This window comes from Mauremys mutica, chromosome 1 (genome assembly GCF_020497125.1).
Source record: "Mauremys mutica isolate MM-2020 ecotype Southern chromosome 1, ASM2049712v1, whole genome shotgun sequence".
In the NCBI taxonomy this organism is placed as follows: Eukaryota; Metazoa; Chordata; order Testudines; family Geoemydidae; genus Mauremys; species Mauremys mutica.
This window is the reverse complement of record NC_059072.1, coordinates 207,047,282-207,072,101: the sequence shown is the minus strand read 5'-3', so window position 1 is coordinate 207,072,101 and position 24,820 is coordinate 207,047,282. Positions and strand designations below refer to the sequence as shown.

The 24,820-nt window shown below is 48.1% G+C and overlaps 1 protein-coding gene across 9 annotated transcripts in view; it reads right to left on the bottom strand.

Annotated features, from left to right (window-relative positions):
• Positions 1–24,820, bottom strand: part of PKNOX1 (PBX/knotted 1 homeobox 1) — an 82,420-nt gene that overhangs the window by 45,753 nt on the left and 11,847 nt on the right. For 7 of the 9 annotated variants that reach the window (XM_045002575.1, XM_045002586.1, XM_045002585.1 and 4 more), the window contains exon 2: positions 17,910–17,999. The exons of 1 other annotated variant lie outside the window; for it this stretch is intronic. The gene's annotated coding sequence lies outside the window, so the exon portion shown is untranslated. Of the gene's footprint in view, positions 1–12,807; positions 12,973–17,909; positions 18,000–24,820 lie in introns of all 9 variants that reach the window. One more of the 9 variants, XM_045002580.1, reaches the window with a different exon arrangement.

Below are 24,820 nucleotides of genomic sequence, written 5' to 3'. Positions count from 1 at the left end.
TCTGATCAAAGGCGCCGGGATGCACTGACACCTGAAGTGGAGCCTCCACAGGGACAGCATTTGAAGAAGAAAGTATCTCCATTTTACAGATGGAAAAATTGAGCCACAATGCCGTTTTGGTGACCTCATAATGCCGTTTTGGTGACCTTCCAACTCAGTCTGGCCTCATATTTCTAGCTAAATACGGAAGGAGGCACTGCTCTCCAGTCCACCTAAGGTGGAGCATCTATAGGGACACTACTCAAAGAAGAAGAGAAGGTTACTCACGCCGTGCAGTAACTGAGGTTCTTTGAGATGTGTCCCCCTATGGGTGCTCCACCTTAGATGCGTCTGTGTCCCTGCGCCTAGGAGGAGAGATTTTTGGTAGCAGTGCCCATTGGACCACATATGCACCCCATCCCACAACATGAGTGGTGGCTATATAGCACTGTGCAGTCCAACCGCTATCAGTTCTTCTCTACTGCAGAGTCCATGTTTGAACTCGAAAGCAACGGGGCAGAGGGTGGATAGTGGAGAACCCATAGGGACACACATCTCAAAGAACCTCAGTTATTGCAGAGTGAGTAACCTTCTCTTCTTCTTTGAGGAGTGTCCCTATAGATGCTCCACCTTAGGTGACTGTAGAGCAGTCCCCCTGGTTGGAAGGCTGGGGCTTCAGATTTGGCTTTGTTACTGATGATAGGACAGTCAGCCAGCCTTAACAGAGCCTCTGATGCCAAATCCTGCTCAATTGCGTAGTGCACTGACAGCCAGGATGCTGCTCTACAAATCTCTGGTATTGGTACATTGTTCAGGAAAGCTACAATAGAAGGCCAATGCCGTACGAACATCTAGCATGTGGAAAAGGGCCTCTTGTTTATTTCCTTGTGGCTTAGAGAAGAAAGATGGAAGGTGGATAGGTTGGTTCAGATGGAATGAAGATGGCACCTTGGGTGGGGGTCTTAATGTGACATTATCTTTGAAGAAGACCCTGTAGGACGGGTACGCCAGAAGGGTCCCAATTTTCCCCATGCTACAAGCAGGTGTGATGGCTACAGGAAAGGCCATCTTCATTGATAGATGAATGTAGGAACAAGGAGTTCTTGACTTCAATTGGAATCGAGAGAGTTTTGCTTAGACTATGCCTGTGCAAGGCATATACTGTCTGAAGCCAGACTTTAAGACATTGCATATGTGGTCTGGCATGTTTCACCACAAAGGTGGTCATGGCCACATGCCCTAGGAGTTGTAAAACAGGTTCTGACTGGCTCGTACTGTAGCAATCAAATTTGCTAGGGTAGTGAATCTGTGTGCTAGTAAGGCGGCTTTGGCCTCCAGTGTGTTGAGGTAGGCCCCCTTGAATTCTAGGTGTTGTACTGGTGTCACTGTTGATTTTTTGAGCGCTTATTTCTAGACCAAGTTGTGAGAAAAGGTCCACAATCATCTGTGTAGCCATGACTGCGTTGTCTTGAGAGGTGGCTTTGATTAGACAATCATCCAATTATGGGAATATCATAATTCTGTGCTTTCTGATGTGTACCACCAGGACTTTGGAGAATACTCTGGGTGCTGTAGACAGGCCAAAAGGTAGTACCTTGTACTGGTAGTGATCTGGCCCCAGGATGAATTTTAGGAATTTCCTGTGGGAAGGATGTGTAGTAACATGGAAATACACATCTTGGAGGCCAGGGGCCAAGAACCAGTCCTCCTGGTTCAGTACTGGAATTATTGTTGACAGTGTGACCATCCTGAATTGTAATTTGACAAATTTGTTGACTTTTCTTAAGTCTAGAATGGGTCTCCAGCCCCTGTTCTTTTTTGGGATTAAGAAGTAGCTGGAATAAAATCCCTTCCCTCTGCATTGGGTCGTATCGCACCCAAATGCAGCAGATGGTTTATTCCCTCCTGTAGAAGGTGCTCATGAGAGAGGCCCCTGAAAATGGAGGGGATGGGAGGTAGGAGGGAGAGAAACGGAACCAAGAAACCTTCATGGATAAGTTTTCAAGACCCACGTGTCCAAGGTGATAGTCTGCCATGCTGTATAGAATGGGATAGGACAGTAACTGGCATTCTTCGAGATGTGTTGCTCATGTCTATTGCACAGTAGGTGTGCTTGCTCGCCACGTGCACCGGTGCCGGAAGTTTTCCCTCAGCAGTACCTGTAGGGGGAGCGCTGCTGCGACCCCTGGAGTGGCGCCACTATAGTGCACTATAAGGAGAACTGTGCGCTCCCTGCACCCTCAGTTCCCTCTTGCCAGACCAACTCCGACAGAGGGGAAGGAGGGCGGGACGTGGAACAGACATGAGCAACACATCTCGAAGTACGCCAATTACAGAACAGGTAACTGTCCTTTCTTCTTCAAGTGCTTGCTCATGTGTATTCCACAGTAGGTGATTGCAAGCTGTGTCTGATGGAGGTGAGTAGGAGTTCACAGATTCCCTGGCTGAAGCACAGCCCTACCGAAAACAGCGTCATCCCTGGTGTGGGAGACGATCGCATAGTGCGACGTGAACGTGTGTACTGAGGACCAGGTAGCGGCTTTACAGATATCCTGGATAGGGACATGGGCCACAAAGGCAGCTGACGAGGCCTGAGCCCTTGTCGAGTGAGCCCTTACAATAGGTGGTGCGGGAACCCCTGCTAGGTCGTAGCATGTGTGGATGCACGATGTAATCCACCGGGAAAGCCTCTGGGTGGAGATCGGTTGGCCCCTCATGCGCTCGGCCAAAGCAACAAAGAGTTGCGAAGACCTGTGGAACGACTTAGTCCACTCCAGATAAAAGGCCAGAGCTCTGTGTACGTCGAGCGTATGGAGGCGGCATTCCTCATTAGACGTATGCGGCTTAGGGCAGAGAACGGGTAGGAAGATGTCCTGGCTCATGTGAAAAACAGAGACCACCTTAGGGAGGAATGCAGGGTGTGGATGGAGCTGAACCTTGTCTTTGTGAAAGACAGTGTGTGTGTGTGGGGGGGGGGGTCACAGGTCAAGGCACTGAGCTCCGAGACCTGCCGGGCTGACGTGATGGCCACGAGGAAGGCTAGCTTCCAGGAAAGGTGAGACAACGAGCATGTGGCCAGGGGTTCGAACGGGAGCCCCGTAAGGCAGAATAGCACCAAATTTAGGTCTCACTGAGGGACAGGGTTCTAACATAAGGGAAGGACCAGTCCAGCCCCTTGAGGAAACGCCCGGTCATGGCATGGGAGAAAACCGAGCAGCCCTGCCCCGGCGGATGGAACACTGAAATAGCCACCAGGTGCACTCTGACAGAGGAAGGGGCCAGGCCTTGAGTCCTAAGGTGAAGAAGGTACTCAAGGATAAGTTGGAGTGGGGCAGTCATTGGGGAAACACCCCGCTCTCCCACCCACCTGGAGAACCGGTACCACTTTGCCAGGTAGGCTCAGCGCATGGATGGCCTCCTACTTTTGAGGAGGACACGCCTGATCTTCTCCGAACACATTCTCTCCTCCACATCTAGCCACTGATCAGCCACGCTGTCAGATGGAGGCTGGCCAGATTAGGGTGGAGGAGGCAGCCCCGGTCCTGGGAGAGTAGGTCCAGGTGGAGTGGCAACAGCCGGGGAGGGCCACGAGTAAGCCTAGAAGGGTCCCATACCAATGATGCCGGGACCAAGCTGAGGTGATCAAAAGGACGCATGCCTTGTTCGTTTTTACTTTCTCCAGGACCTTGGCAATGAAGGGAAACAGGGGAAAAGCGTAAAGGAGTTGACCCGACCATGACAGGAGGAAGGAGTCCGAGATCGCGTTCCTCCCCACACCCGCCCTGACGCAGAAAAGACGGTTACTCACCTGTAGTAACTGTTGTTCTTCGAGATGTGTTGCTCCAATCCATTCCAGTTAGGTGTGCGCGCCGCGCGTGCACAGCATCTCGGAACTTTTTTCCCTAGCAACCCCGGCGGGCCGGCTGGGCGCCCCCTGGAGTGGCGCCGCTATTGCGCTAAATATATACCCCAGCCGGCCCGTCCGCTCCTCAGTTCCTTCTTGCCGGCTACTCCGACAGTGGGGAAGGAGGGCGGGTCTGGAATGGATTGGAGCAACACATCTCGAAGAACAACAGTTACTACAGGTGAGTAACCGTCTTTTCTTCTTCGAGTGATTGCTCCAATGCATTCCAGTTAGGTGATTCCCAAGCCTTACCTAGGCGGTGGGGTCGGAGTGAGACGTGGCGGAGTGTAATACCGCAGAGCCGAAGGCTGCGTCGTCTCGAGACTGCTGCACCAACGCGTAGTGGGAGGCGAAGGTGTGCACCGAAGACCAGGTGGCCGCTCGACAGATGTCCTGGATTGGGACGTTGGCCAGGAAGGCCAGAGATGAGGCGTGTGCCCTCGTCGAGTGTGCAGTGACACGGCCTGGTGGTACACGAGCCAGCTCGTAGCAGGTCCGGATACACGCAGTGACCCAGGAGGAAATCCGCTGGGAGGATATCGCGTCTCCCTTCATGCGGTCAGCTACCGCGACGAACAGCTGGGGCGAACGCCGGAAAGGCTTAGTCCGCTCAATGTAGAAGGCGAGCGCCCTACGGACGTCGAGCGTATGTAGCTGCTGTTCCCGAGGCGAGGCATGCGGCTTCGGGAAGAATACCGGGAGGAAGATCTCCTGATTGAGATGGAATGCAGACACTACCTTCGGGAGAAAGGCCGGATGAGGGCGCAGCTGCACCTTGTCCATATGGAAGACCGTGTACGGCGGATCCACCGTTAAAGCGCGGAGCTCTGAAACTCGCCTCGCTGAAGTAATGGCCACGAGGAAGGCCGTTTTCCACGAGAGGTAGAGCAGGGAGCACGTGGCCAAGGGCTCAAACGGAGGACCTATCAGCTTGGTCAACACGAGGTTCAAGTCCCAGGTCGGGGCAGGGCGCCGCACCGGCGGGTACAAGCGGTCCAAGCCCTTGAGGAAACGGGAAACCATCTGGTTCGAGAAGATGGACCGACCTTCCACGGAGGGACGAAATGCGGATACCGCTGCCAGATGGACTCTCAAGGAGGAGACCGCCAGACCTTGCTCCTTAAGGTTCCAGAGGTAGTCCAGAATGATAGGTACCAGGAAGGGATTAAGACCTCGGTGATCACACCAGAGTGCAAACCTCTTCCACTTCGCCAGGTAAGTGGAGCGAGTGGAAGGCTTTCTGCTCTCGAGCAGGACCTGTTGAACCGCTGCAGAACAGCCCCTCTCCGTGTGGGTCAGCCACTCAGGTACCAAGCTGTAAGATGGAGGGACTGCAGGTTCGGATGGTGGAGTCTGCCGAAATCCTGGGTGATGAAAGAGAGACAGGATCTCTGCCATGTTGTCCATCACAAGTTGCCGGGACTGACCTCGAACCAGCCAGTCGTCGAGATACGGATAAACGTGCATCTGACGACGTCGGAGGGCTGCGGCGACCACCGCCATGCATTTGGTAAACACCCTCGGGGCGGTGGACAGTCCGAACGGCAACACCGTGAACTGGTAGTGGGTGTCGCTGAGCACAAACCGAAGGTAACGACGATGGGGAGGATAGATCGCGACATGGAAGTAGGCGTCCTTCATGTCGAGGGCGGCAAACCAGTCTCCCGGATCCAGAGAGGGAATGATGGTCCCCAGAGTGACCATGCGAAACTTGGGCTTGAGCAGGTACTTGTTCAGCTCGCGAAGGTCCAGAATAGGACGTAGCCCGCCTTTCGCCTTGGGGATGAGAAAATAACGGGAGTAGAATCCCCTGCCCCTTCTGTCCTGAGGCACTGCCTCTATGGCACCCACGCTCAACAGAGTCTGGACCTCCTGTAAGAGGACTTGCTCGTGAGAGGGGTCCCTGAAGAGGGACAGGGAGGGTGGGTGGGAAGGCGGGGGCGAAATAAATTGCAGGCGGTATCCCGACTGGACTGTCTGGAGCACCCAGTTGTCCGATGTTAACTGGGACCACGCCGAAAAGAAATGGGAAAGGCGGTTGTGAAACAGAGGGGAAGGATCCGGTAGGGAGAGTGATGGGCCGTCCTCGAGCGTCCCATCAAAAGGCCTGTTTGGCCCCCTGAGGGGCCTTTGAAGCGGCCTGGCCCTGGTTGCGGCGGTTGCCGGACGGTCGACGGCGATTTTGGGCCGGACGTCGGCTGTTGTAAGACCGATACCGGGACTGGTAGGCCGGTCGGGAGGGCTGCCGTCTGAAAGGCCTACGCTGCGTCGCCGGCGTATGCATGCCTAACGTGCGTATCGCGATACGGCCATCCTTTAAAGTTTGGATCCTAGAATCCGTCTTCTCAGAGAACAGCCCTTTAGTGTCAAAGGGAAGGTCCTGCAACGTATATTGGACCTCCGGCGGCAGGGTGGAAGACTGCAGCCAGGCGATACGCCGCATCGTGACCCCGGAAGCCAAGGTCCTCGCCCCCGAGTCTGCAGCGTCGAGGGCGGCTGAAATAGAGGATCTGGACGATCTTCGTCCCTCCTCCAGCATGGCCGCGAACTCCTGTCGGGAGGCTGACGGCAGGAGCTCGGTAAACTTCGCCAGGGACGTCAGGATGTCAAAGACGTACCTGGCGAGGAGGACCATCTGGTTGGCAATCCTCATTTGCAGGCCTCCTGCAGAATAGACCTTTCGGCCTAGCAGGTCCATACGCTTCGCGTCCTTCGACTTGGGCGCTGAAGCCGGTTGACCGTGCCGCTCCCTGTCAGTAACCGACTGGACTACCAGGGAGTCCGGGGTCGGATGCATATACAAGTATTCATAGCCCGTGGGAGGGACAGAGTACTTTCGCTCAACCCCACGGGCTGTAGGGGGCACGGATGCTGGTGTCTGCCAGATAGTGTTGGCGTTCTTCTGCACCGTCCGTACAAACGGAAGTGCAACTCTCACTGGCGTGTCGGCCTCGACCACATTGGTGATAGGGTCCTCGTCCTCGTGTACCTCCTCTATGGGCAAGGCCATTGCCGTCGCCACACGACGAAGGAGGTCTTGGTGAGCTCTTACGTCAATTGGCGGAGGCTCCTTAGTTGCTGCACCGGCCACCGCCTCATCAGGCGAGGACGAGGAGGACAACCCCTGGACGACCGGTTCGTCAGAGGGGTTCGCCACCTGCCTGTCTGAGGGTGCGGGCTGCGCCTGGTCCTGGGATTCCGATGCCACAGCATCCGCCGCCTGTGGCGAGGGGGCCGGTCTGGAAATCGTCGCCTCTGGGGCTCTGCGCTCCGCCGTGGGGGGCCTTGGTGGAAAAGGCACCCCCTGGGCCTCGTACTGGGCCCATGGAACCCAAAAGCCCCACGGTTGTGCCCCTTGAGGATGGTCTCGTGGGGTGGGTGGCAGGAGTCCGTATCCATGCGTGCCCGAAGCGACCGACTCGGGTCGAGAAGGCCAGGGCGGTGCCGAAGCACTCGCAGAGTGCGCTGCCGAATGGGGCAGTCCGTCCCCGGGAGGCAGAGAAGTGCGAGGTTGCTCCGGCCGGTACCGGGAAGGAGACCTGGAGTAACGTCCGCCACGGTGCCGGGAGCTCGACCGGTGCCGGGAGCCCAACCGGTGCCGGGAGCTCGACCGGTGCCGGGAGCTCGACCGGTGCCGGGAGCTCGACCGGTGCCGGGAGCTCGACCGGGATTGAGATCGACGGTGCCATGAACGTCCGCGCGAGTCGCGGTGCCGGGAGCGGTGCCGGGACGGCGATCTCTGATGGCGCCGACGCGATGGCGACCTGGATCTCGTGCGGCGTCGGGAGCACGACCGGTACCGCGATGACGAGCGGTACCGGGACTGCGACCGGCGTTTTGATGGCGACCGGTACCGCGAAGGTGAGCGGTGCCGAGATCGCGAGCGCCTGGATGGAGACCTGCCGCGGGACCGGGAACGAAACCGGGACCGGGAGCGACGTCCATGCTGCCTGTCCAGGGACGGTGGCCGGGTCATTCTGGCCGGCTTCCCCGCCGACACGACAGCCCGCACCGGCGGTGCCGGGGGCCGGAGGCCTGGCGCCTCTATCAGCTGGGTCAGGTCTCTTGCGGAGGCGAATGTCTCCGGCGTTGATGGTAGCTGGGGCTCAACCGCGGACGGTACCGGGGAGCGTGGCGGTGCCGGACTCGACGGGCCTTGCGGCGCCGGAGTCAAGGGTCCGGTGCACGGCTTGTGCACTGGCACCGCAGGTGCAGCCGGCTGCGCAACCGCTCTTGCAGAGTCCTCAGAGCTGGCCTGCCCTACTGCTTTCGACTGTCTCTGCTTCTTCCTCGGCGAAAGCAAGCGGTGCCGCGACTTCGCAGCCGCCTTCTGTATTGGCGGCGCCACGGAGGTGGAGCGGCTCGGTGCCGCCGGTGCACTCTGCACCGAGGCAGTTCGCGGTGCTGGCGCGGACGGTGCCGGTGGTCGAAGCGACGCTTCCATTAAGATCTGCTTTAGACGGATGTCCCGCTCTTTTCGGGTCCGCGGTTTAAAAGTCAGGCAGATCGAACACTTGTCCGTTCTATGCCCTTCTCCCAGGCAACGGAGACAGGCGTCGTGCGGGTCTCCGATGGGCATAGGCTTCTGGCACGCCGCGCAGGGCTTAAAGCCCGGTGCCTGGGGCATGAGCCCGCACCGGGTGAGGTAAAAAGGGGAAAACCCCCCCTTTTTCACCTTATCTATACTAACCAACTATCTAAACTGTAAAACTAACTACAAAAACTAACTATATACAAGAGATGTAAACGCTAGGGATCGTGGAGAACGAAGAGCACTCCACAGTTCCAACTGGCCGTCACGGGCGGTAAGAAGGAACTGAGGAGCGGACGGGCCGGCTGGGGTATATATTTAGCGCAATAGCGGCGCCACTCCAGGGGGCGCCCAGCCGGCCCGCCGGGGTTGCTAGGGAAAAAAGTTCCGAGATGCTGTGCACGCACGGCGCGCACACCTAACTGGAATGCATTGGAGCAATCACTCGAAGAAGAACCTGTGGCAACGGCGGTTCTGTCGGGTCACAAACAAGTCTACTTGGGGAGTGCCCCACGCTTGGAAGAGCTGATGAGTGACTTCTGGGTGGAGCAACCACTCGTGTTGGGAGAAGAAAACCTTGCTCAAGCAAATCGGCCTGCGTGTTGTTGACACCTGGCAGGTGGAAAGCCTTCAGGGAGATGTTGTGGGCTATACAGAACTCCCAGAGGCTGAGGGCTTCCTGGCAGAAGGCCGAGGACCTCGCCCCGTGGCAGTGTTGTCCGTGAATACTCTGACCACCTTGCCGCGTAGCTATGAGCTGAATGCCACACAGGCTAAGCATATCGCCCTGAGTTCCCTGATGTTTATGTGAAGGGACAGCAATCCGGTCGACCACAAACCTTGGGTCTGGGATGAACTGCAGCAAAGCTGGAGTGAGTAGTTCCGATGCATCATCACTGGTGGCAAGAAGGAACTGAGGGTAGTGGGAGCGCACGGCTCCCCTTATAGTGCGCTATCACGGCGCCACTCCAGGGGTCGCAACAGTGCTCCCCCTACAGGTTCTGCTGAGGGAAAAACTTCCAGCACCAGTGCACGTAGCAAGCACGCACACCTACTGTGGAATAGACATGAGCAAGCACTCGAAGAACAACTGGTCGCCAAACTGATGGACACTGGTTGATAGTTGCAGCACATGGATCAGGAAGAGGCATCTCAGGGCCTCAACTAAATTCTAAAAACTTGTTTTTAGCTAGGTGGGTAAGACATAGCAGATTATGTTGGAGGCGGTCTCCATTTAAGTGGTCCCTGACAGTGAGGTGGCAGAGAGGTCAGGGATCCTGATCGAGGGGTAGGGTGGCATCTACCTGGTCTTCTCCTCTGTGCTGGTCTATAAATGCTGAGTGATCTCAGTGTTGATCTTGAATCCTTTAGGGAATAAAGGGCTTAATCAGTGCGCTCAGCGAATAAGTTAGAGCCTTCAAATGGAAGATTCTCTGCTGTAGCCTGCACTTCCCTTGTGAACCCTGACAAGTGAAGCCAGTCTCATGACCACTGATGTTGCTATTGATTGGGCAGCTGTGTCAGCAGCATCCAAAGACACTTGCAGTGCCATCCCTGCCAGCAGCTGACCCTCTGTGATGATTGCCTAGAATTCTTCTTTTTTGTCCTCACATGATTTTATTGATTACATCCCTAACTTCAAGTAATTTGTATGACTATAATTTGACATAAGTGCCTCACAATCAGCAATTCTGAATTATAGAGTTGCTGATGAGTATGTCTTTTGTTCAAAGAGATCCAGTCTCTTCCAGTCCTTATCGTAGCGGGCAGAGGTGGATTAAGATATATTGAGGCCCTGAGCACAAAGAACATTTTCCCCCACCCACCTTCCCTGCAATGAGGCCCTGCATCCTACTCCTCTCTTTTCCCCCCCCATGGTCCCTCCTCCTGGCCTGGCCAGAAGCTGGGTCATGGTAAGAGCTGCTCAGGGAGCCCAGGCAGCTGTGGGAAGCCCTGGACCCTCCACCTGCCCTGGGCATCATGCCCCAGGGGAGGGGGAGCAGGGACATGGGCCGGGTGCTGCTCTTGGGCACCCTGGCCCCTGCCCAGGGCAAGTGGAGGTAGGATGACCAGCTAGCAGATGTGAAAAATCAGGACAGGAAGTGGGGGGTAATAGGTACCTATATAAGAAAAAGTCCCCCAAAAATCGGGACTGTCCCTATAAAATTGGGACATCTGGTCACCCTAAGTGGAGGGTCCAGGGCTCCCCATAGCTGCCCAGGCAGCTCTTACTATAGCCTCGGGTGACCATACATCCCATTTTAGCCGGGACAGTCCCCTTTTTAAGCCCTGTCTCAGACATCCTGACTTTTTTGGGAAAACTGGGCATTTGCCCCATTTGCTCTTGCCAACTGATGATCACTTGGCAAGAGCAAACAGGACAAATGCCCAGTTTTGCCAAAAATGGACTTGGGGAAGGGGGGCAGGGCTCGGGCTAGCTCTGCTGGAGGGAGATGGGGGTGGGAGGAGAAATATGCTCATTCTACTACAGCCGGGCTCCGGCTTCTGGCCTGACCTGCGGGCATGGCCTAAAGGGGAAGAAGAGAAGCAGTGCGGCAGGGCCCCAAGGGAAGAGGAGGAGCATGGGTCGGGGCCAGAGTTCTGGAGCTCCTGTGGGGGTGCCCAAATTGGTTGGGGCCCCTGGGCATGGGCCTGTGCAATAATCTGCCACTGGTAGGGGGTCATCTTGGAGTGATGTTGCTTCCCCCTTTCATTCACTCCACTGACCATCAGATAATTTGGTGTGGGATGCATGAATAAGAAATCCACATCCTTGAAGGGGACATAAATACTTTTTATTGGCCCTCTTACGTGTGGGGGGTATCGTGGCTGGAATCTGCCAGACAATCTTGGCTGGGTCTAAAAGGGCTTCATTGATAGGAAGCGCTATCTTGGCAGATGTGGAGGTTCGCAGTATGTCCAGCAACTTGTGCTGTGATTCACTTCCTCCAATGGGATCTGGAGAGTCTGCAATTTTTTGGAATAGCTCTTGAAATTGTTTGAAGCCATCTACTGATGTTGGGGGTGTGGGGGGAGAGAGAGAGTGTGGCATAATTGTCTTGTCTGGTGAAGATAACAAGATGTTGGTCGGAGGTGTAGTTTCCTCTATTCTCTCCTGCTCCTCAAAAGATTGTCCTTCAGGCTGAGATCTGGATACTGAGGAGGATAAGGAGTGTCTAGGTCTTTCCCTTTGAGTACTCTCCCTCTGGGAAACTGTTGTGTAAAAGCAACCCATGAATCCCAGAGCAAGGCCATTGCATGGGCACAGGCATGGGGGGGCATCTATGGGGTGCCCATACCAAGGCCCTGAATCACATCTGGTCTCCTGGTATCTAGTATGTGTGTGCGGTTCACACTGTGTAGAATACAGAACTTCATCATCTTCACTTGAGAAGGAGCAAGCCGTCCCAGATGGTGATAGTGAACAATGTGGTACTGGTTGCACTCTGGAGGGACAGGTGTGTACCGCTGGGAGCTCAATGCGAAGCAGGGGTGATTCCAGAGTCTCAGAGATGACCAGGTCTTTTGGGAATCTAAATTCCTGCAGCACCAGCATCAACATTGGTACCATCGGAGACACGTGCATCAATGCCAATACTGTTGGCGCTGACAGTGCCAAGATGACTATGCGCTCTGTCGATTGTGAGATAGGTGGTGGCAAAGTTCTTGTCAGTGCCAAAGTGCTTGGTACTGTGTGTTTAGGTGGTGTACTCTGTGCTGTCTTTGCCTCTGTCACCTGATAGTGCAGTCTTGTCTAGTCCAGCCTTCTTGGGGTTCTTGGACTTATTGGCAGTGTTGGTACTGGAGATCTCAGGGGAATCAAAGGTACTGTGCTTAGTACCTGATGGAGTGGAGGCTCCCAACCTTGTCAGGGAACTCTCTGGGATAGTTCTTTGGTAGGCAAACTTGTGGCCCTTTTCTTACTCTCTTTGTGAGAGTCTGCTGCCTTTCTCTTCATGGATAGTGGAGAGTGTGAGGCGGCAGATGTCGGTGATCGCTACTCTGGAGAAATGCCAGGGCTGGGGTCTGAGGTTGGCCGCAGCAAACTCTCCATCATAAAAAGTTTCAGATTCAATTCACGGGCTTTTCAGGCCCGAGTTTTGAGCTTGCACTTCTCCCAAGCAACAAATGCACCGGGAGTGCCCATTGCTCATGGAGATGGCCTCCCAGCAGGAGAGGCACCTTTTGAACCTGGGGTATCCTGGCATAACCCCATGTAGGGATAACTCCTGTGAAGGGAAGAATTTAGGGAAACACCAATCTGACCTAAAGGGTAACGAGGAAGAAAAAAATATTTTTTTTAAACAAGGAGATAAAGGGAAAGAAAATGGAAGCAACTATTAACGAGCTAAATTTAAAAAAAAAAATTATAAAGGGCACTAAAGGCACTTGCCTAGAAAGGGCTCTGCAAGGACTCCATTTCTGGCCAAGGGCGATTGCAAAGGAACTGATGGTGGTTGGTCTAAACAGCGCTATATAGCTGCCACTCACAATGTGAGACAGAGGAGAAGGAGCTCATGTGCAGTCCAACAGGCACTGCTACTGAAAATCTCAGATCCTAGGTACAGGGACACATATACACCTAAGGTGAAGCACCCATAGGGACACTACTCAAAGAAGAATCTATTCTTGCATGTTTAACTGCCATTTCAAATTTAAGACATATTAAAACAGGTTTAAGATTTTCTACTAAAACCTCTCCCTTCTCTGAAAACTTTACAATACTTCCAAAATCTATATTCTCTCTCCTCCTCTTCATGTATCCACTTCCTGTAATTCCAGTTGTTTCTTCCTTTAATATTTCCATATCTGTCCTTTTCTCATTATGATCACTGCTCAAAACATGTCTACACCCAGTCATCCTCTTATCTTGATTCTTATAACTTTCAATTATTTTTTACCATTCCAATATGCTACTAATGTTAGTTTTCTTACATACCATTTGAATACCACATTTTATTCTTAAGAACGTAAGAATGATCATACTGGGTCAGACCAATGGTCCATTTAGCCCAGTATCCTGTCTTCCAATAGTAGCCAATGCCAGATGCTTCAGAGGGAATGAACAGACTATATTTATATCAAGTGATCCATCCCCTGTCATCCACTCACAGTTTCTGGCAATTAGAGGCTGACGAGATCCAGAGCATGGGATTGCATCCCTGATAATATTGGTTAATAGCCATTGACAGACCTGTCCTCCATTAACTTATCTAATTCTCTTTTGAACCCAGTTTTAGTTTTAGCCTTCACAATATCACCCTGGCAATGAGTTCCACTGGTTGACTTTGCATTGTGTGAAGTAGTAGTTCCTTTTGTTTGTTTTAAACCTGCAGCCTATTAATTCTTCCATCCTTCCAGTCTCTTGTTGTATAAAATTAACGCTCCTTTTCATCACCTAGAAAGGTTTACATAATCTGTCTTCCACTTACATCTTTGCTCTCATTATTTCTTCTACCCTCAATTTCCCATGCTTTCTTCCTCCTCCCACTGAACACTTGCCTTCCTCCTTCCTTCGAATCCTTCTTCCATTCTTAGATCTCTGCCTTCTAGACTGTCACCAACTACTCCTGGAACAACCACCTTGGCTTCCTCAGAGACATTCCCTCTCTGCCCTCCTTAAAATAAATCCAGCTTTCCTATGCCTTGTGCTTATCTGATCTTACTAAGACTAAGACTAATCTCTTCAGGATGGTGAGAGTATTTATGTTCCAGAAAACTTTTATAGCACTAAGAAACAACTTTATTTTAATATAGATTTTTGCTATTTAATTTCTTAAATGTGGTGCTAAATATTGTGAGGCACCACTCATTAATGTAACAAGGACTAATAAAAGGTTCACATTTTATACTACTTTATAAATATCAAAAATAAAATAAAGGATAATGAAATTATAAAGTATTTAAATAAAGGGTTTCATAAGCCAAATTTTCATTTATTTTCTTGGGAATTAGATCAACATGTTTTTTCAAATCCTTAGATACTTGGAGGTTTCTATTTTCTAACCCAAATGTATTAAGTAATGACTACTAGGTTAGTGTCATTCCACTATTTTATTATGGAATGGAAAGAATGAGGAACATTTCAAAGTTCTTGCTACATGTGTCTTGGGTTTACTATTTAAATTCCACTGTCCCATATATTTACTAGAGGAGAATATTTACCTTGAAGGGTATCAGTTAACTGCTACTCCATCTCCATAAAATTATAGATTCAGTATCTTTTTTTGGAATGGCAAAATGTTACAGACTTCTCCACTACAGAAGTTATAAAAAAGGGGAAGGTGGGAATAGACGGAATAAATGCACTTACTAATCAAACTTGTACACCGGACCCTCGCTAGAACGCAGAGTTTTGGATCCATGCGTGGTTCCACGTTAATGTGGGGACCATGTTATAGCAGGGACCGTGTTACCATGGATTCCAATGAAGGTAATTAAATTTGGGATCCATGCGCGGTTCCGCACTATAAGTGAATATTTTGTTACTGTACTGAGACACATGATTGTGAGGACTAAGCAGTCTTGTAATGACCAATGTTCATCTTACCAGTTAAAGTGGAGGTTTCAGTAAAATTTGTATGATTCTGAAGGGCCACATTCTAAAGTAGCAGCTTTCTCAGAGTTTCATCATATCTTCAGGTATGTCTCTTTCTGTTTTATCTGATAGTTTATGCTTGGGGAAACCATGTAGATGTCTTCACTTGTAAATGCAGTGAGGAGAAGAACTGTACATTTGCCCCACTGTTATAGGCTACTCGCATTTCATATCTGATGGTGATAGAGAGACAAATCAACATGGCTCTATAAATTTACATTGTGCCTCTCTGATCTCCTATAATTATTTGAATAAGTCGAATTAAATGGATAAAGGAGAACCAGAAGATATAATTTGGTAAAATCCTTTTGAAAGTTCATATTAAGTCCCTCACAGAAGGCTGTTTCACATGGAAACTATGTAGTCACAGAATGAGAGATGATGTTCTGTTTTTAGTAAGAAACTAGTCAAGACAGAGAAAACAGAAAATAGGAATAAATCATTAATTTTCAATGTGTAAAGAGGTTAATAGGGAGTCTGTCCAAAGGAATCTTTTTCAGACTAATGTAATTTCATATCACTATTAAAGGACCTGAAAATGAGTGCGAACAGTATGGTGGCAAAATCTGCAGATAAGTTATGTAAACTAGTCAACACTACAGAAGAACATGAGGAACTTAACAAGGTCCTAACAACAGCCTGGATGACCCCATCATGCCTGATTCTGACACAGAGAGGACGCCCCACATTTGCATCTCCCCCGCCTACGTGGAAGGGGAGGAGGAAGAGAGATTTGGTATTTGGAAGCAGATCCGTAGCCCATTCCACTGAGAAGGGCTCCAACATCATCTCCTCTAAATGGAACATTTGAGGAGGACCTCTAAAAGGAATCCTATCAGAGCTGTCCTCCCCATAGCCTCCTTCTGTGGATTTCGGTGGATGAGGAGGATACTGGACAAGACAATGACAGATAAAAGTTCAGCAAAGACAACTCTGAGGTAATGCAAACTGAAAAGAACAATTTGAGCTAATCATGCACACTGATTGGCTCTAAATTTAACTGAAGCCACCATTATACAAGGCACTGGTGAGACCTCATCTAGAATACTGTTTGCAGTTCTGGTCTCCCATGTTTAAGAAGGATAAATTCAAACTGGAACAGGTACAAAGAAGGGCGACTAGGATGATCCGAGGAATGGAAAATATGTCTTATGAAAAGATACTCAAAAACGTGGCTTGTTTAGCCTAAACAAAAGAAGGCTGAGGGGAGATATGATTGCTCTCTATAAATATATCAGAGGGATAAATACTAGGGAAGGAGAGGAATTATTTAAGATCAGTACCAATGTGGACACAAGAACAAATGGATATAAACTGGACACTAGGAAGTTTAGACTTGAAATTAGAACAAGGTTTCTAACCAGAGGAGTGAAATTCTGGAACAGCCTTCCAAGGGGAGCAGTGGGGGCAAAAGACATATCTGGCTTCAAGACTAAGCTTGATAAGTTTATGGAAGGGATGGTATGATGGGATATTCTAATTTTGGCAATTAATTGATCTTTTGACTATTAGCGGTAAATATGCCCAATGGCCTGTGACGGGAAGTTAGATGGGGTGGAATCTGAGTTACTACAGAGAATTCTTCCCTGGGTGTCTGGCTGGTGAGTCTTGCCAACATGCTCAAGGTTTAGCTGATCACCATATTTGGGGTCAGGAAGGAATTTTCCTCCAGGGCAGATTGGCAGAGGCCCTGGAGGTTTTTCACCTTCCTCTACAGCATGGGACACAGGTCACTTGCTGGAGAATTCTCTGCACCTTGAAGTCTTTAAACCATGATTTGAGGACTTCAATAGCTCAGACAGAGGTTAGGGTTTATTACAGGAGTGGGTGGGTGAGATTCTGTGACCTGCGTTGTGCAGGAGGTCAGACTAGATGATCATAATGGTCCCTTCTGACCTTAAAGTCTATGATTCTATGTCTATGAGGAAAGACTGAGTCTTCATTGTGTATAACTAAAGAAACATATCTGTTCATTATGTAGTGGTGGTAAAAACAAATTGTTAGGTTTTATTAAGAAAGGGATAATATAAGAAAAAACATAATATAGTATCTTTATATAAATTGGCTGTACATCCTCATTTGTAATACTGCAATCAATTCTAGACAGCAAAAATATAATTCAATTAAAAAAAGGATAGAGCAGAAATAGAGAAGGTTCACAGAAGAGCAACAATGATGATTAGAGGCATGGAAAGAGTTCCTTGTATGAACAAGACCATCTATGTAGTTTAGACAGGAGATCAACAGGTGAGCTGAATCGGGTATATAAAATGCTTAATGGTATACAGGTCAATAATGTGCTCCTATTTACTCTCATAATCAACTACGAAAGTGGATACCCAATGATATTAACTCAAGGCATAACTACCTTGTGGGATTCATTGGTGCAAGATATGGCTAAAAGAGAGCTTTGTAGGATTCAATAAAGAAACAGATATAAACAATGTCATCTGCAGTAAGACTAAATACGGCAGATAGTTATAAGAGATATAAAACCTCATTCTTCAGGGTATAAACCAAGCATTAGTTGTCTGGGGTCATGAAGAAACTTCTCCTATGGAATTATTAGTGCATAATTATTCCTGATAGGACTTTTTGTTTATTAAACTACACCTTCCTCTGAAGCATTTAGTACTGGCCACAGTTAAACAGACAGATAGATGTGGACCACTGACCTGATCCAGTATGACTAGTAGCAGTACCGGTAGTAGTACCAATACTTTCTATACAACCATCCATGTTTTTGTGTTCATACACAGCAAAATTAAAAAAAAAAAAAGGTATTTCTCCTGCCCAAGGCAGGCTAGCGAGCAAAATACAATGAAATATGCCTCCATCTGCACACTGCCTGTTAAAGGAGGAGTTAACATGGTACCAGCTGCAAGGAAGCTGCTCACCCCTTTATTTCAACTGGACGTAGAGGCCATTGTCTTATTCCAGCAGATTGAATTCCAGGCTCCTTGCTGCACAAGATAGCAGATACACACCTAGGAACCAACAAGGAAAAATTCAGAAGGAAATAATAATTTGGTAAATAGCTTATCAGCTGGAAATGAATTTTTTCCCCCAGAAAACAGAGTAATAAAAACAAGGGTTATTAAAAAAATGTAATGGTAAGATGTTTTTTCTACCATTTCTATTGGTGGGGGAAGGACATATTAAAAAAAAAAAGAATAAACTGCCTAGTCTTTATTGTTGACTTGCCCTCATCTTACAACCTCCAACATTGCTTTTGCTAGTGCAGGGGTCGGCAATCTTTCAGAAGTGGTGTGCAGAGTCTTCATTTATTCACTCTAATTGAAGGTTTCGCGTGCCAGTAATACATTTGAACCTTTTTAGAAGGTCTCTTTCTATAAGTCTATAATATATAACTAAACTATTGTATATAAAGTAAATAAGGTTTCAAAATGTTTAAGAAGCTTCATTTAAAATTAAATTAAAATGCTGAGCCCCATGGACCGGTGGCCAGGACCCAGGCAGTGTGAGTGCCACTGAAAATCAGTTCGCGTGCTGCCTTCAGCACCCGTGCCATAGGTTGCCTACCCCTGTGCTAGTGCTTGCAAAAGAAAGCAAATATTGTGACTGCTGATCTTCTTTCCACTGTATGTGGAACCTTTGTATTTTACTCTCTGGATCAACATCCATTTGCTTGGGCAACACAAGGCAAAATAAATCCAAAATAAATCTAGTGATGGCAAATCGGAACAACTGCGTACTGTCTTAAAGAAAGCTCTTCCATATCAAATCAAAACACAGAGTCAAGAACTATTAATCAGCTTATTTGATATCCTTAATTGTACTCTCTCAAAATACTACATGAAAAAATATGCAGAATATAATGTTAGGAATTATTCATCCCATATGCAGAGAGCTAGTAGGTTGTATTATAGGTTTACAAAGCAGTTTAAAAAGCCTTTTTTAAATTAGCACTTAATATTGAATTATGTTTGACATTTTAAAACTAGCATTTAAAACGATCATAAAACTGATGCAGAAATTATGAAAATGTACTCAGAAAATATGGTTCCTGAAAACACTATTGAAAAATGGCAGTTAACCCAGGAGCAAAATTTATGGTCAATAAAACTCTCTCAGGGGAATGGTCAAGATGCTAACGCCATACAGAGGTCAAGCAGTGAAACAACAGCTTAATTCTTTAATACACAGTTGTAATTTAAAATAAAACAATGTATTCAGTTATTCAAGACTCCATATTTCTAATCATATAGCAATTTTTCTAAAATGTAGCTAGAATGAAAAAAGACAAACCCCAAAACTAAATTTTGGAAACTGAATTGGAAATGGTTGGATTTGAGATCTAGAACTTCAGTTGTGTTCAGTGTAGAACCAATACCTCAAAGGGCCAGTTTTTTATTCCTGGGATAAACTATGAGGACACAGTGGCTCATAGTACATTCTCCCTTATCCACCAAAGCCCCACCTCCCACAAGCAGCTGGACACCCTTTGTTTTCTGCAACTCTTCACTGTTGTCTTTGTGGAGAGAGATCCTGTGGCCTCAGTACGGCAACTGCATGCAGTATGTCTGGGGATTACTATATTAGCTTTATGAATGTTATTGGTACATGTTATATGTATTGTTGTGGGCTAGAGATTGTATTCTACTCTATGGGGGAGGGTTAACACGGCTCCTCTAGGAATTAAAAACAGTCCCTTGACCCTCCCTCATGTAAGACACCAAGTGTGAGCAGAGAAAGGTGCTTAACGAGGACAAAACCTAGGTGGAAGGGTACTGCTGAAGTGTGGAGACTGGGGCCTGGTCTACACTACGCGTTTAAACCGGTTTTAGGAGCATTAAACTGATTCAACGCCACACCCGTCCACACTAAGAGGCCCTTTATATCGATATAAAGGGCTCTTTAAACCGGTTTCTGTACTCCTCCCCAACGAGAGGAGTAGCGCTCAAATCGGTATTGCCATATCGGATTAGGGTTAGTGTGGCCGCAAGTCGATGGTATTGGCCTTCGGGCGGTATCCCACAGTGCACCACTGACCGCTCTGGACAGCAATCTGAACTCGGATGCACTGGCCAGGTAGACAGGAAAAGCCCCGCGAACTTTTGAATATTTCCTGTTTGCCCAGCGTGGAGCTCCGATCAGCACGACTGGCGATGCAGTCCGAAATCAAAATCCAAAAAGAGCTCCAGCATGACCGTACGGATGTGATCGCTGTATGGGCAGGCAAATCTGTTCTATCAGAGCTCCGTTACAAAAGACAAAAGTCCAAAGTATTTTAAAAAAATCTCCAGACAGACGCCATAGCAGAGACTCAGCACGCTGCTGCGTGACAATTTTAACGGAAAGCCAAAGAATCAAATGGACGCTCATGGAGGGAGGGAGGGGTGACTGAGGACGCAAGCTATCCCACAGTTCCTGCAGTCTCCGAAAAGCATTTGCATTCTTGGCTGAGCTCCCAATACCTGTACGGTCAAACACATTGTCTGCGGTGGTTCAGGGCATAGCTCGTCAATGTACCCCCACCCTCCGCCCGCAGAAGGAAAAGGGAAAAAAATCGTCTCTTGACTCTTTTAAATGTCACCCTATGTGTACTGAATGCTGCTGGTAGACGCGATGCTGCGGCACTGTACTGTAGCATCCTCGCTCCCCCTCCTTGGTGGCTGATGGTACAATATGGCTGATATCTGTTGTCATCATCAGCCTTGTGGCAGATGGTGTAGTGCAATAGGACTGCTATCCGTCCTCGTCATCAGCCCACGAGTGCTCCTGACTGGCCTCCCGGTCATTCCCAGTAGACAGTACAGAACGACTGGTAACCGTCTTCATCATAGCAACAGGGGGCTGAGCTCCATCAGCCCCCGCCCTTCATGTGTAAAGAAAAGATTCTGTACTGCCTGGACTATCATAGCAGCAGGATGCTGGGCTCCTCTCCCCCCACACTGCTTAATGTCCTGTCTGGACTATCATAGCAGCTGGAGGCTGCCTTCCCCTCATTTCATTTCACTAACAAGTCACTGTTTCTTATTCCTGCATTCTTTATTACTTCAGCACACAAATGGGGGGACACTGCAACGGTAGCCCAGGAAGGCTGGGGGAGGAGGGAAGCAACAGGTGGGGTTGTTGCAGGAGCACCCCCTGTGAATGGCATGCAGCTCATCATTCCTGCATGATCTGACACGGAGCGGCTGTGCTCTCTAGTTCTCTGATACACTGGTTCTCTAGTACACTTGCCCCATATTCTAGGCAGGACTTATTCTATTTTTAGATACCATAAAGGAGGGATTGACTCGGGGAGTCATTCCCATTTTTGTCTTTTGCGTCCCCGGCTGATCTCAGCCAGGGGCACCTATGACAGCAGCAGAAGGTATAGTGCAATAGGACTGGTAACCGTCATCTCATTGCCAATTTACAATGGCATGGTAGATGGCACAGAAGGACATCTCTGCTGTCATGCAAAAGAAAATGAATGCTGCTGTGTAGCGCTGCTGAATCGCCTCTGTCAGCGGCATCTAGTACACATACGGTGACAGTGACAAAAGGCAAAACAGGCTCCATGGTTGCCATGCTATGGCGTCTGCCAGGGCAATCCAGGGAAAAAGGGCGCAAAATGATTGTCTGCCGTTGCTTTCCCGGAGGAAGGAATGACTGACGACATTTACCCAGAACCACCCGCAACAATGATTTTTGCCCCATCAGGCACTGGGATCTCAACCCAGAATTCCAAGGGGCGGAGGAGACTGCGGGAACTATGGGATAGCTACGGAATAGCTACCCACAGTGCAACACTCCAGAAATCGACGCTAGCCTCGGACCGTGGACGCACACCACCGAATTAATGTGCTTAGTGTGGCCACGTGCACTTGATTTTATACAATCTGTTTTACTAAACCGGTTTATGTAAATTCGGAATAATCCCGTAGTGTAGATGTACCCTGGATGGGACAGGATGCTGTGGGAGAAAATTGTGTTAATATATGGATGGGAGGGAATCACATGGGGTTGTGGTTGTGCAGTCCTCCCCATGAAGATACGTGAGGCATTAGCAGATGACTATGTTTTCCTCCAGAAGACATCAGATGAGAAAATGATGCAGGGAGGGTTGGAGGAGGTTTGCATGTGCTGTCCTTTTAAGGATCTTTTTGGAGATAGAAGGGGTGGGGGAAAAAGAAGACTGCAGTGCCACAGGAAATCATGGGGACTCCATAGGTTGGGACAGTGTGAAGCCTGGGCTTGAGTCTAATTTTGCTGAGGTTTTTTAAAACTAATTTTATTCCTCGTGTAGCCCTAGAAATAAGGCAAGATTTAAAGAGGGTAAAAAGAGAGAAGGTATGAGCACTCATACAGCACAGATTTAGCTGTTGAGAAGAAAATTAAAGGAACCAAAGGACATAAAGAGAAGAAATTCTTTAATTGCCTAAACACCAATGCTAGAACCCTGGTAACAAAAGGATTTGCTTATTTTTTTAGCATAAATTCAGTCTGGTTGGTATTACTGAAACCTGGTGGTGATTAGAATGTTAAAATCAATGCATCCGACGAAGTGGGTATTCACCCACGAAAGCTCATGCTCCAATACGTCTGTTAGTCTATAAGGTGCCACAGGACTCTTTGCTGCTTTTAAAATCAATGGTTACACCCTATTTTAAAAGGATAAAGTGGGCAAAAGGGGAGAGGGAGTGGCGCATTAGGTCAAAAATAACATTACCTGTTTCTGAATCACTGACAAATTAGAAGAAAATGATCCTGAATATTTATGGATCAATGTCCTAACACAGTGTTTCCCAAACTTGGGATGCCGCTTGTGTAGGGAAAGCCCCTGGTGGGATGGGATGGGCCAGTTTGTTTACCTGCCGCATCCGCAGGTTCGGCTGATCATGGCTCCCACTGGCCGCGGTTCACTGCTCCAGGCCAATGGGGGCTGCTGAAAGTGGTGGCCGCTGAAAGTGGTGGCCAGCACATCCCTCGGCCTGTGGTGGCCAGCAGCTCCCATTGGCCTGGAGCAGCGAACCGTGACCACTGGGAACTGTGATTGACCGGACCTGCGGACACGGCAAGTAAACAAACCAGCCCAGCCCGCCAGGGGCTTTCCCTACACAAGCAGCGTCCCAAGTTTGGGAAACACTGTACTAACAGATAAAGCACAAGATAGGGTATTAGTTGGGGTCTACTACAGACCAGCAAAACACACTAGGGAACAGGATGACCAGCTCCTTACACACTTACCTATAATATATAGGGAAAAATGCTACATGATCATGAAAGACTTCAATTTGAGTGACATATTCTGGATGTCTCATGCTGCCAGCAATAAAATATCCTGATTTCTAAATAGTATAGATGACAATTTCCTAATTCAAAAAGTGTTGCATCCAACATGGGGAAACTCTATATAAGACCTCATCTTAACATATAAAAAGGAGCTGGTCACAGAAGTAAAAATTAATGGTAGCTAAGATACAAGTGATCATGACTTGATTATTCTGTTTGCACACTAAATATGTAAAGTCCAGACCAGTAATATATATACGTGGTACTTTAAAAGGGCCAATTTCACAAAATGTAACACACTTATATGAGGAAAGTCAGGTGGGAGGAGGAATTTAATCAGAGAAATGTGAATGATAATTGGGAATCATTAAGAACACCATACTAAATGCCCAAAATCTCACAACTGAGGAAGAATGCATATTAGTTAACAAAAAAACCCTACCTGATTTAGAGAGGACGTGAAGGCGCGCACACACACACACACATATATTATATAAAAATGGAAAAAAGGAGAAGTTGATAATAGTTAATATAAATCAGAAGCTAGGAATGGTAGAATATTGATAAGGAAAGCAAGGGATACAAGGAGATATCTATGACTGGAAGAGTTAAGAACAGTATGGAGTTTTTTAAAGCGTATTAGTAACTACAAGAATCCTAACAATAGTATTGGCCCAGTACTAGATAAAAATGGTAGATTTATCAGTAGTAATGCAGAAAAGGCAGAGGTGTTCAATATATATTTTTGTTCTGTATATAGGGGAAAAAAAGATGAGGTAGTTATATCATATGATAACATTCTTTCCATTCCACTAATATCTCAGGAGGATGTTAAACAGCAGCTACTGAAGTTGGACACTTGAATCAGCAGGCCCACATAACTTGTATCCAAGAGTTTTAAAAGAACTGGCTGAGGAGCTCACTGGAACGTTAATGTTGATTTTCAATAAGTATTGGAACGCTGAGGAAGTTGCAGAATACTGGAAGAAAGCTCATGTTGTTCCAATATTTTAAAATCGTAAACAAGATTACCCATGTAATTACACACCTCTCAGCCTGACATTGATCCAGGGCAAGATAATGGATGAGCTGATATGGGTCTTGATTAATAAAGAAGGGTAATCAATGTAAATCAACATGGATTTATGGAAAATAGATCCTGTCAAACTAACTTGGTATTTTTTTTGATGATACTACAAGTTTGGTTGATAAAGGTGTGTTGAAGTCATGTACTTAGAATTCTGTAATGCATTTGTCTTGGTATTACATGACATTTTGATTAAGAAACTAGAATGACATAAAATTAACATGGCATACATTAAATGGATTAAAAGCTGGCTAGCTGACAGGTCACAAGTAGGTGTGTTTCTCATAGGGTCCTGCAGGGATTGGTTTTTGGTCCTATGCTATTTAACACTTTTATCAGTGATCAGGAAGAAAATAAAATCACCACCAATAAACTCTGTAGATGACACAAAAATTAGAGTGATGAATAATGAAGAGAACAGGTCACTGATACAGAGTGATCTGGATCGCTTGGTTAACTGGGCGCAAGCAAACAATG